The sequence below is a fragment of the Moschus berezovskii genome, chromosome 26 (assembly GCF_049115385.1).
Source record: "Moschus berezovskii isolate FMDL1 chromosome 26, NW_MosBer_1.0, whole genome shotgun sequence".
NCBI lineage: Eukaryota > Metazoa > Chordata > Mammalia > Artiodactyla > Moschidae > Moschus > Moschus berezovskii.
This window is the reverse complement of record NC_142485.1, coordinates 50,005,001-50,017,245: the sequence shown is the minus strand read 5'-3', so window position 1 is coordinate 50,017,245 and position 12,245 is coordinate 50,005,001.

Here is a 12,245-nt window from a genome sequence, read left to right as displayed (position 1 = left end):
CAGAGATAGATCACTGAGACAAGCTTCAGAAACAAACCTAGGGTGCTCTTCAAGAACTCAACTAAACCCCATATTAATACCACATAACAGCAAAGATCCAGTCAGAAAATGAGTCTTAGTAGATACAGACTGGGATTCTCAACATTCATTGAAACATCTCCCCCCCCCCCCCGCCCCAAAATTACTCTCATTTTTATCAAATATAATCAAATTAAGACTTGTCTACAGAATAGATCTGTTCTCAATAAACTTGACCTGATTATTTATATAACCATAGACTTCTTCTTCTTCTTCTTTTTTTTTTTTTTTGCTTTGCTGAAACCAAACTTAACTTTAAATAAAACCTTTCGTGACTAGGAATGTCATCCCAAAGGCTTATCACAGATTTCGCCTAACAGATCTAAGTGAATTCCTCCCTTTTTTAAGATCTCCAAAACTGAGATTTCTGTACCTGTTAGTGAGATAACCTTTTTAATTTATCTAATAAAGTTACTGGAAGCCTGAGAGTCTCCAGCCTCTGAAGGGGTCAGATAAAAATGTTAAATGCTTCAATTTGTTTATTAAATATCATTTTACCAATTTACTCTTCACTCATAATTAGTTTGAGGGGAAGGTTTCCTAAGATCTGGAAAACAACAGATTCAAACCAGTAATTTTTCAGAAACCATAAAAGTTATAAGCATATTTGCCAGTTCATTCGGTCCTTTTGTGAACCTTTGTACAGTCATCAGGTTTCCCACTAGAATCTTTTAATTTCTTACCCAGTTCAGAAACGTGTGTTTATCTAAAAGTCCTTTTTATAAATCTTCTGGAAGAGGAAGCGTTTTCACAAGAAACTTGGTTAGTGCTGTGACCACCCTTTAAGACAGTAATCAGAATTATGGCAACGTTTTACCTGAATATATCAGAATTTATATATAAATTGTTTTCAGGATACCTGTATTAGTAACATTTACCATACCATATACCCGAGACTTATTATTCACTTGACAATACTTCCCATGTAATTTAACTTGGAAGTTGGGCCCAATTAGTGCAATATCTCCCTTTGGGATGTTTCAGGGGCCCTCTGAAGCATCCCAAAGTCTGCTAGAAGCCAAAAGTGCTTCATCAGAATGATTTAGGAAGTTTTGTCAACAAATATCGGAGAGGTTTAGAGCTCTTAGTCAGATGGGACTATAGGTCACTGTGAAACAATACCTATTTACTCCAGCCATAGTAACAATATAGGATTTCAGAGGCAAATATAGAACAGATCATTTAAGAGGCAAATAAACTTAAATCTATTGTCAAATGCAGTTTAACACCTCAAGAAAACGTTTGCTTATACACAAAACTCTTTCCTTGGGGTCCACTTTTCACCACCTTTTTTTTTTTTTTTTTTCTTCTTCTATAAACTGTAACTTCATTTTTCAGACCTTTTTATTGAACACACATCTTATTATTATTTTTTTTAAAGCAACCAAGAATTGACCTTTATATTAGCATTCTATAGATTGGTGAACATAAATACCAGTGATAATTTAAAAACATTTCAGCGAACATCTCAGGATGGCATCAAACATTATTTATTAGTAGTCTAAAATCTTTAGTTTTTCTGTAAGCTAGTATTCAGTAGTGAATGTTTCAAAATCTTATTTTATTTGGAAATGACCTAATTATTTAGTAGACTTCCAACACTTAGCACAACCCTTAGAAATGCAAGTTATGCCAATCTGGAGAGACTATTTTAGACAGATATTCCTAAAGAATAATTATTTTTAATGGAGCTTATCTAAATGCTCATGTCTCGTTTACATTTTTTAGAAGGTTTTTTCTTTCTTTTTTTTTTTTTTTTTTCCCCACTCAAGGTAATTTCTTTGTCGACAAACTTGTGACAGATATAACAATATAACAACATTTAACTTAAACCTAGGTACAATGAGAATATGCTTAATGTTGATGACTCTTAGACATGTCTATATTAGATCAACAAACATTAATATCAGGTATTTAATACTGAATATTTTCCAGTTTACATGAACCTGGAATTTATTATTTAATTTAGAATTATTTGATTTGTAAGCGCTTTACCTTTTTTTTTTTTTTTTTTTTCAACTTCCACGCCGCCACAATTGCAAGCCATGGCGCGGATTTCAGGGAAGTGGTTCAGGAGCCGGGTCTTAGGCGTTACCTGAGCCTGTCCCATTATTGTTACAAAAAGAAGCCAGAAAAAGACAAGGGGTACAATGCCAGCGAACACACAAATTCGAACCGAGCTTTTCAACACCCACCAGCCGGTCCGCCACACCACGTTCACAGGCGCCCTCTCATTCACACAGCACTCAGAACCCTTACCTAGGGTTCCAAACGGCGTCCACTGTGGACGTCGTTCAGGCACCCCTTCGTTGGGGACGTCTCCCACAACTTCCAGTAATGGAGCCTCCGGGGTCGTAACCCGCTCGTTCCCTTCCACGAGAATTCTCAATTGGGACCGGGCAGAGGCCTGTTTCAGTCCCTCCGGTCGAGGACCTGTTTCAGTCCTCCCCTCTAGGAGGTGGCCAAACCTCCTGCCGCGGCTTTTGTGTAAACCTCGGTATCGGAGGTTGTCTGTCTCTTTGAGGAGGGGTCTTGAGATCCCGGAAGAGCCCCCAAATGTGAGGGTCCGGAGTCGCCCTTCCCTCCAAGGGACAGAGGACACTCACGATAATGCAAGACACACAGCGACGACGTTTATTTCCAGCTAGCTGGGGTCCAAGTGTCTGCCCGACGCAGCGGGTTTCAACAAGGACCCCGAGCACTCGGAGCCGAGGGTTTAGATAGCATTTTCAAACCATATTAGTTTAAAAACATCCACACATAGTAATCTTTTTACACACAGAAATTTTCCACACTCTACACACAGCTGTATATGTCACCTCCTGGTGGTTTACCGAGATCAGCCCACCCTGGCCCTTTGACCTATTTGCCTGATCTCTGTGTCACAACTGCCCACATTCTGGTGTTTAAGATTCACTTGTTCTTTAGGTTGCTGTCTTCCTAGGAATCCTCTCTCATCCTTACTCAGCAAACAACTCTAGGGATCTTTATTTAAAACGACCTTAACTTTGGTTCTACAAGCAGCAAGCGGCAAGCAAAGTACAGAAGCAAAAATGCATTGCAGGAGCATGAAGTTCTATATTAGGTTCTACACCTGACTGCACGGCTGACATGAGCATGGCCTGCCCGAATCTGTGTCACCGTGAAATCCGTGGGGACGTTTCGCTGACAGTGATCCAGGAACCATCACGGGACCTAGACAGGTATAGAGATCTGTGTCTGTCAAGATGGGAGACTAGAACACAAGCGCGTTCACAGAGGTGAACCAGCGTCACGGTTCAGACGCGGGGCACGGTTCAGACGTGGACACGCCTTCACGATCCTGCCCCGGTCCCGGAATCCCCTCTTGACCTTTTTAGGGTCTCTCGGTGCACCGAGTTCTAAGGGCGCATAGTCCTCGATCTAAATCCACGCTCCGAGGACTGCTCTTCCCGCTTGCCGCTCCATGCCAAATCCCGGTCTTGTCAAGCGTGCACGCCATGACATCCCTGGCAGGTGGGATAAGGAGCAAGCACCCACCGTGCCCGTGTGTGGGGGGGGGGAGAGCGTTTAGGGAAGGGACGCTCCGTCCCTTCCCTCCCCCAAGAATGGAGGCATCCTTCCTGTATCTTTCCACACTGCCTGGGCTGTCATCCACGTTCACGAACACCGAAGGGCCAGTGATGTGGATCCACGTCGAGATCGTCGATATCCCCACTGGATGCAAGCATGGGATTCATAAGACTCGATTTAGTTTAGCTTCGATCGGGTGCCCTGTCCGGAGAGATCACGTGGGTGGGTCAGAAAGCTAACCCAGAACGGAACCAAACCCGAACCCCACAGCCACGTCGAGGGAGTGCTGAGCCAGAGGCACTCACCCATCCTATGAGGTGACCCAGATGGTGAAGGAGCGTTTGAAGGGTCACTTGCCAGCGACGCAGATGCCACGCGAGTGGCCGGAGATGTTTCTCCATAGGATCTCTCGGGATGTCTCAGGGTGCCGGGTGCGGGGGCACCCCGGGAGGTCCGATCCACCGAAAGGTCCGGCGTGCGGGGCAGGCACAGAACGTTTTCTTGCAGGGCCGAGTGAGGAGAATTCAGGGGTGCATTCCTCCAAGCCCCACACTTCTCGAAAGGGGTTCCACGTGGCATTCTGAAAGGCCAGGAGATGGAGGGACAGGGCTCGTGGTTGCAAACGTCTGGCTGTAGGAATTCGTTGTCTTTGGCGACTGCTCACCACGTAGGTCAGGGGTGGATACACACAAAGTTTGGACTTTGGTTTCTTTTGGACTATCAGCCCACCTCTGTTCGTGTGTGTGTGTGTGTGTGTGTGTGTGTGAGAGAGAGAGAGAGAGAGAGAGAGAGAGAGAGAGAGAGAGAGAGAGAGGCCTTTGTGGTTCTAAAGCAAGAAGCACTGAAGACTTTCTTTAACTCACATATTTCACTTCATTTCAGTCGTGACGGTCCCATGATTTGGAGGACGATATTGAATGTTGCAGGGTAGATGATTTTAGAAGGCCGTGAAGGGGCTTCCCTGCCTGGTGGTCCAGTGGTTAAGAATCGACCTGCCGATGAGGCAAGGGACAGGGTGTTTTCGATCGATCCCTGATCCGGAAAGATGCCCCTGGGCTCCGGGCAGGTTCGAGACAAACCTACAGAACGGACCGTGCCAGGCGTGAAGGCGAGGGCAGACGGGGGACTCTGGGCGAGGAGGACTGACACGGACTGGCACTGCCGTCTCCGTCCGCGTGGGTGGGCGGTGGCCAGCACGCTCCTCTGGGGCAGGATGTTCCTAGGACCGTTGGGAGCGCGCGGGAGGAGCAAGGGACCGAAGGGAAGTCTCTGTCCTCTCTGCTCCATTTTGCCCCCGGAACCCTCATCTGCTCAAAGAGGGGCTTCATCCTATGGACAGACGAACCCACACGTGAGTGCACCTCCTTTCTGGTTCACTTGGATTCTGAAAGCGTGACGGTCAGATTCACTCAACTCTCTGGATTTCTGTTCTTCCTGAGATCCCGGCCTACGACTCACTGGAAGAACACACGGAGCCGGATGAGATCTCCCTCTGCACGGCGGCTCCAGTGTGTGCACATGTCGATGGCGACGGCCTGTGGACATCGCACCGAGAGCCTAACCCCCCGGTGTTTCAGACGCCTTTGTCCACAGTGGGTGAACAGTTCTAACTGCGGGAAGCCCAGACCTTGCCACGGCCTGTTTGATCTTCAGGGCCTCTGCAAAGAGAACGAACGTGCCCGGTCTCGTGACCGATCGATCCCCTCTTCGGAGCCAGCCTGGTGCCTGATCTGTTTTACAGGCCACAGGCACACACTGGCTCTGGGGAGTTGTGTTCCTCCTCCTCCTCCACCTCCTCTCTGCCCCCACCCATCCCCCCACGTGCACGCTGCTCCCCAACCCCGCCTGGCCCCGGCCCATCCCGGTCTCCCCCACCCGTGGAAAAGCCCAGGAAAAAAGGGTCCTAGAACGACGCAGCTGAGAAACAGCGGAAGTCCACTCGGATGCGGTGAGGAGACACCTGAGCACACCTGGGCCGACACCGCCACCTTGTGGGGTGGTGAGAGGCCAGTGCGAGGAGCGCTCCAGAGTTCAGAGGAGGAGGAAGAGGAGCAGGAGGGAGAGAGGGAGGCCGGGGGAGGGGGGGGGGGTTGGGGGGGGTGTGGTGGGGTGGGGGTGGGGGTGGGGGTGGGGTGTGTGGGGGGGTGTGTGGTGGGTGGTGGGGGTGGGGAAAGGCCGACGCTGTCTCAGGGCGCTGACGTGGGGGAAAATGTTCCCCTTCGGAAGGGCGCTCCGAAGAAAGAGTTCCGGCGGGCGGGACCTTGAGAGCACAAAGGGCTTCGTTTTGGAGGCTGATCTTAAAGCTGGGAGTGGGAGTGGGAGTGGGAGTGGGAGTGGGCGTGGGGGTGGGAACCATCCAGACGTAGGAAAGACACCAGGCCGAGAAGGCAAGACAGATTCTCTACAAAAGGGAATCGGATGCTTTTCTGTCAAGGTTTTCCGTAATCAGACTATCATGGAAATCCATCCGTCCGTCCGTCCGTCCGAGTGAGTGAGAGAGTCTGTCCACGGTTTGATAGGATTTTTGAATGTCGCGGGACCATGGCACTTTTCAGTCGTGGATGAACATGAACGTGACGGCTTCTTTGGCCAGCTTCAGGTTTCAGGGTTATCCTGATCTCCCCCGCCAAGTGAGGCCTGTGTGTCGCTGTGTGCTGGAGGACACCGTGCCCTCCACATCTTGATCTTGGGCTGAACAAAACCGCCGTTGGGAGTGTGTTCCTTGGCTTCATTTCCTTTCCCTATGGCACTCACCGGGCCGTCCTGTCCACTCTTTGGATCTTTTATCTCCCCCTCCCCCTCAAGGCAATCGGTCCTTTTCTTTCTCCTCGTTGTTCTCACCCTAGTTTCTCTCCCCCCTCTCCGCCCCCCCGCCCCCAAGCCAAGTCCCACTCGTCTCAAATTGACGTCTAACTGACTGACAACGTTTTCTTTGACCTGCATGCCTGCCTTCTTTCTTTCCCTTTTTTTTTTTTTTTTCTTCATGTTTATTTTTTGTTCCCCCATGAATGTTCAGCTGTCCAGGCGATTGTTTAGTGTGGTGCATGACACGGCGATCCCCAGGATACCTCTAGTTCGTGACGGCCCGTCACCGCTGGGTGTCCCGGCAAATGACCTTTGGTGTCATGACGTGCCCGTGACTCATTCGTCTGCTAAGTGGAAGGTTGCGCCGCTTCGTCTGTCTCCCTCACCAGTGGCACTCACTCATTCTCTCCCCCACCCCACTCCTGCCACCGTCCCCCCCGCCCCCACCCACCTCCCTCCTCTGGCCACCACCCGTGTTGTTCCTTTGTGGTCTCTGCGAGCCTGCTTCTGTTTTGTCCTGTTCTGTCCACGGTGTATCGTTTGGGAGATTCTGCATGGAAACGACCGATCTGAGGTATTTCATTTAGCATCATAGCCTCTGAAGGTCTCTCCAAGTTCCTGCAGACTGTGAGATTTCATTCCCCTCTGGTGGTTGAGTCCCATTCCTGTGTGGGGCTGGGGTGGGGGTGGGGGTGGGGGTGGGGGGGTGTCTGCCTGCGCGTGCGCACTGTGCGCGCACATGAATAGATACAGGCGTAGGCACGCAGACAGAGAGTTCGATCATCACGTGTGTACGGATGTCTACCTAGGTATAGGTGTCGATCCCACACGTACACACGTCCCTATCTTCTTTGTCCCCTCCGTGGGCACTCCGTGGAGTTGCTGGGTTGGGTCGAATGGGGAATCTTTGGTGGAGGGTTCCGAAGGATCCCAGGACTCTTTTCCCTGGCGATGTGGTTTCTCTCTATGTGTGAGGGGCCAGGTGATGAGAGCTGATATCTCTGAGTCCACCCACATACGAGCGTGTGTATTCATGCCTGTGTCTATCCGTATACGTATGTGTATATATGCCTGTGTATACGGATATACACGCAAGCATGCACGCCCACTATAAACGCCTAGGCACACACGTGCACACACAGACGCATGCGTGTACGTGAGCATGCCCTTCGTACGTATTTGTTTATACGCATGTGTGCACGCATATATAGACGCGAATATGCGTGCGTATACATATGTACACGCGTGTATGCACATGTGTATGCATGCTCTCTCTCTCTCTCTCTCTCTCTCTCTCTCTCTCTCTGTCTGTCTCTCGCTCTCGCTCTCGCTCTCGCGCTCTCTCTGACTTTTAAGCTGCCAGAGCAGTTCTACGACTTGACTTTCCTGCCTGCCTGATGGTTTTGTTTCATTTCGTTTCTGTTCGACTTCCGAAAGTTATTTATTCATTTAATTGGCTGTTGTCATGGAACCCGGGGTTTATTTAGTGGATCCCTATGGACTCGGTCCTCCTCACCACCACGCCCCTCCCCCCCCACCCCCGCACCCCCCCCACTCCCGGCCCCCGCAGCCCTGGCACCCTAGACCCGCCTTTCCGGTGTTTGTGGCCAGCTATTTTGAAATCCATGTTCTCCTGACCTCAAGTGCACTTTCCCCACCCACCCGCGCAAGCTTGTGTTTGTCGTCTTTGGACTTTGTCACGGTCTCGACCCAGGTTGAGTTTTGTTTTTCTCTTGTTGGGGGTCCGAGTGAGTGTCTCCTCCCTTTCCTTTCTTGCTCCTGGGCTTGCGTGTCTGTGTCTGTGTCTGCTCTCGAACGTCTTGCTTTGTTCTCTGAGCAGCGCTTGCCTGGTTTCGCTTTGCCGGTCGGTTCGGTCCCTCCCTCCCTCCCTCCCTCCCTCCCTCTTTCGGGGGAGGGGGGCCGGGGGAGCCCGGGATGTCACTGGTGCCCCTCTCTCCGCCGACCCCGCCGCCGGCGTCTCCGTGGAATGTCCCCCCACCACCCTGGAATCGCTTGGGGGAGCGCGTCTCCTTCGGGGCAGCCTCCTGAGGAGATATTTCCCAGCTCCTCTCCCTTCTTCTGCGGCCGGGGTCGCGTCGCATCGCGTTGCTCGGCGGCTGAGATTTTGGGGCCGGGGTCGCGTCGCATCGCGTTGCTCGGCGGCTGAGATTTTGGGGCCGAGCTCGGGCGTTTGGGCGGCCGGCGCTGTGGCGTCCTCGGCGGCCGGCGACAGCGACCCGTCCTCGGGACGTGCGAGCCGGTTGTCGGGAGCCACCTGGCGACCGCTTTTATATTGTCCCTCCCCTCCGGAGCTTCGGCGCGGCCTTCAGGAGGATTGTGACTCAGCCACCGGGCCCGAGGCAGAGCTGTCAGAGGCCGGCTACGCTGGCGGCGACAGTCCCCGTGGCGCCGAGGCCTAGGGACGTCCTGATGTCGCCGGAGATTGGTTCTCTAGGTTTCTGAGGAGGGTGACCTGTCGCGGCGCTGCGGATCCGGGCTCTGGGGCGGCCTGACTGGGTCGACCAGCATCTATCTCCCCGTGCCCCTCCGGCCGCGGAGACGGGCCGGCCGGACCCTGCCTGGGCCGGGCCGCCGCGGTGGGCAGGGAGGGAGAGGGGTCTTCCCTGCCCGGGGCGCCTGCACTAGGACTCGGCGGTCCGGCCTCCTCCTGGGCCGCCCTCAGGAGCGTTCGCTTCGCCTTCAGGAGCGTTCGCTTCGCCCTCGGCCCCGCTCCGGAGGTGGGGACCCGCCCGCCGGAGTCGTGAGGGGTGACCCGGAGAGGCCGGCCGGCCGGCCGGCGCGGGCGCGTGTGCGGTCCACCCCCTCCACCCCCACCCCCACCCCACCGCCGTGGGGCCCGGTCGCCCGAGGCGTCTCCCGGCACACATGCTTTTCCTTTGTCAAAGTCCCGAGCGGTCCGCAGACGTGGATGGACCGGACCCTGCTTCCGCGGGTGGCCGGGGAGGGCGCGCTCGACCCTTCGGCGTGCCCTCGTGGGTCTCGGGCGTCGGACGCGACTTTTTCTCACCCGGCCCCAACTCCCTGAATCCCGGTCAGGAGGTGGGGACCGGCTCGAGCCGTCCTGGGTGCCGCGTCGAGGACGGTCTGGGACCCGGGCGCGGTCCCTGGTCCGGGCCCGCTCGTCTCGTTGGGGGCGCCTCGCCGACGGTTCTTTCTTCTTTTCTTTTTTTGCCCGTCGAAGCCAAATCCCCGTTCGGAGACACGGACGGGCCGGTAGACCTACCCGTGTGGGGGGGAGTGAAGCGGGGAGCGCGTCGTCCCCGGCCAGCTCTCTCTCCTTGGGCGTCCGCGCCCCCACTTTTGCCGCCACGCGTCCCCCCCCCCCACAGTCGACCAGATGACCCGCCCCCCCCCCAAAAAAAAAAAAAAAAACAACAAAAAAAAAACGACAACAAACCTCCGGGTCTGGTGTTTATGGGATAGTGCTGGGGACAGGTGGCCGGGTCAAGGTTCCGGGGCCCCTCCCTGCGGGTCGTAGGTGGGCCCCGCTGTCGCCTGCTGCCATTTTGTCGCCTTTAATGAGACTTTTTTACCACCAGGTTAGTGCTGACACGGTCTTCTCTGTTTGGGGTGTGCCACTGAGGACTTTGGGTCTCTGGATGCACGCGGGGCTCTGGGCCCTTCGGACCGCCGGCTGGCGCCCGATTCGGCCCTTGCCGCTGGAGCCGCCCGCCTGGGCCTGTGCGCCGGCTCCTAGGTGGCGTGCCTGGCTGACCCAACGGGGTGGTGCCACCTCCGGTCTCCGGGCGACCCGAGGGCGGCGGGGCGAGGTGGCATTGGGTCTTCTACCCTGTGCGCTTCCCCGCTGCGGGCACCCTGTGGTGGCTGGGACGACCCCCGCCCCGTAGGTTCCGTGCCGCGTGTCAGGCGTTCCCCTCCTGGGGGTCGTTGGCGACTGCTCTCGCCTGAGGCGAGGTGGGGGAGGGGAGGCGGCCGGTGAGGCTGAAAGCGGGCCCCTCTGAGTGACGGTCCTCATCGCGCCTGCCCCCCCCCCGCCCGCTCCACCTTGTTTCACACTGTGATCGATGTGGTGTGGTCGTGCTCTCCCGGGCCGAGCCTAAGCCGTGCCGGACGAGGGACGGGCGTTCCGGGTGGACGTGCCCGCTCTTCTCGGTCTGTCCGCGGCACCCCTCGCCCGTCTTTCCCCCCTTGCCTGCCCGTCGGGGAGGGTGAGGAAGGCAGGGGCTGGGTGCGGTCTCTGGCCCTGACCTTCGGCCTCCTGTCCGCCCCCCCGCCTCGGGGTGTCAGCCGGCGGGGGCCCGTTGGTCTTCTTGACACAGCAGATGCTCTCGCTTCGCCTCCCCTGCGGTGGGGAGGGCTGTGCCGCTGCCGCGCTCGCGTGCCCCGCGTGGGTGTGTGAGCGTGCCTCGTGGTTGCTCCTCGGTGGTGCCCCGGGAGCGCTCCAGGTTGTCCCTCAGGTGCCTGAGGCCGAGCGGTGGCGTCGTTTCCCTTAACCCGGTGTCCTCCTCGGGTCCCCGCCGCGGTGGCGAGTGTGTCCCGTGAGTTGGCTCTCTCTGGGGGGGGTCGAGACGGTAAGAGAGGGGGGCGGGCGTCCGTCCCTGTTCCCCCTCGTCGTGGAGGCTGACGGATGAGGGGCCTTGTGGGGGGCGGGGCGCGGGCTCCGCTCCGGCCCTGGCCGTGCACACGCCTCCCGTGTGGGTCGTCGGCTTAGCTGTACCGCAGACCCCTCCCGCCCTGCTGAGGGCTTGGGCGGCTCGTGGAGCGCCTCCGTGGGCCTGAAGGAGAGACGCTCGGGTGAGGGACGGCGCGCCCTCGGTGAGAAAGCCTTCTCTAGCGATCCGAGAGGGAGCCTTGGGGTACCGGACCCCCCAGCCGCCGCCCCTCCCGAGTGCGCAGTGGCCACCGTGGCGACTGCCAGAGCACGTGGGCGGAGAAGACTTCCCCCTCCTGCCCTCCGCGGGAGGGGGGGGATGGGTGCGCCGGCCCCGCGGTGGGGCCGTGTTGCCGCTCCTTGCCTACCGCGGCCCGCGCCTCCCCCCTCCGAGTTGGGGGAGGGTCCCGCCGGGCCCCGCTGGGCGTGTCCGGTGAGCGGTGGGGGGAGCCGTTGCGCGTGCGCCGTGCGCGCGCGCGGCCGGCCCCCGTGGTGCGAGCCCAGGGGGAAGGAGGGGGAAGGGGAGGCGCGACGCCCGGTCGGTCGGGCCCTGGCTTCCCCCAGTCCCCGCAGCCGTGGCGAGGAGGAGCCTGTCTATCGCGCCCGCCCTCGCCTCCGAGCCGCAGCCGGTGGCGGCGTGCGGTCACGGTCTGGGCCGCCTCGCTCGAGAGCGTGTCCCCGGGATGTCGAGCCTCGGGGTCAGACTAGATGGGAGGCGGATCCGTCGAGGACGGATGGGTGGATGGACGGAGGAAGATGGGCGGGGGACGGCGCGCCGGCCCTGGCGGCGGGGCCGGGTCGTGGGGCCCGCTCCGCGGGTGGCGGGGGCTGGCCGGCGTCCCGGGCGTCGCGGGACCGCCCCCGTGTGTGGGTGGCGGTGGGATCCCGCGCTGGTTTTCCCGGTGGCCCGGCCGCGTCCCCGGTGTTTTCCGGTTCCCCGGGCGGCACCCGCGCCCCTGCCCCGCGGCCTCTGCCGTGCGTGCTCGCCGGCCCCTCCCCGCCGCTGCCGGTCTTCCCTCCTCGTCCCGCGCGCGCCGCCGCCCGCGCTCCCTCTCCTTGCCCGGGACCGAGCCGGCCTCGCCTCACGTGGGTGTCGTCCCCCGGCGTCCGTCGGCCGGTGGCGTCCCCGGGCGGAGCAGTGCCCTCGGGTCCCTGCGGAAGGGGGGGCGGGGAGCCC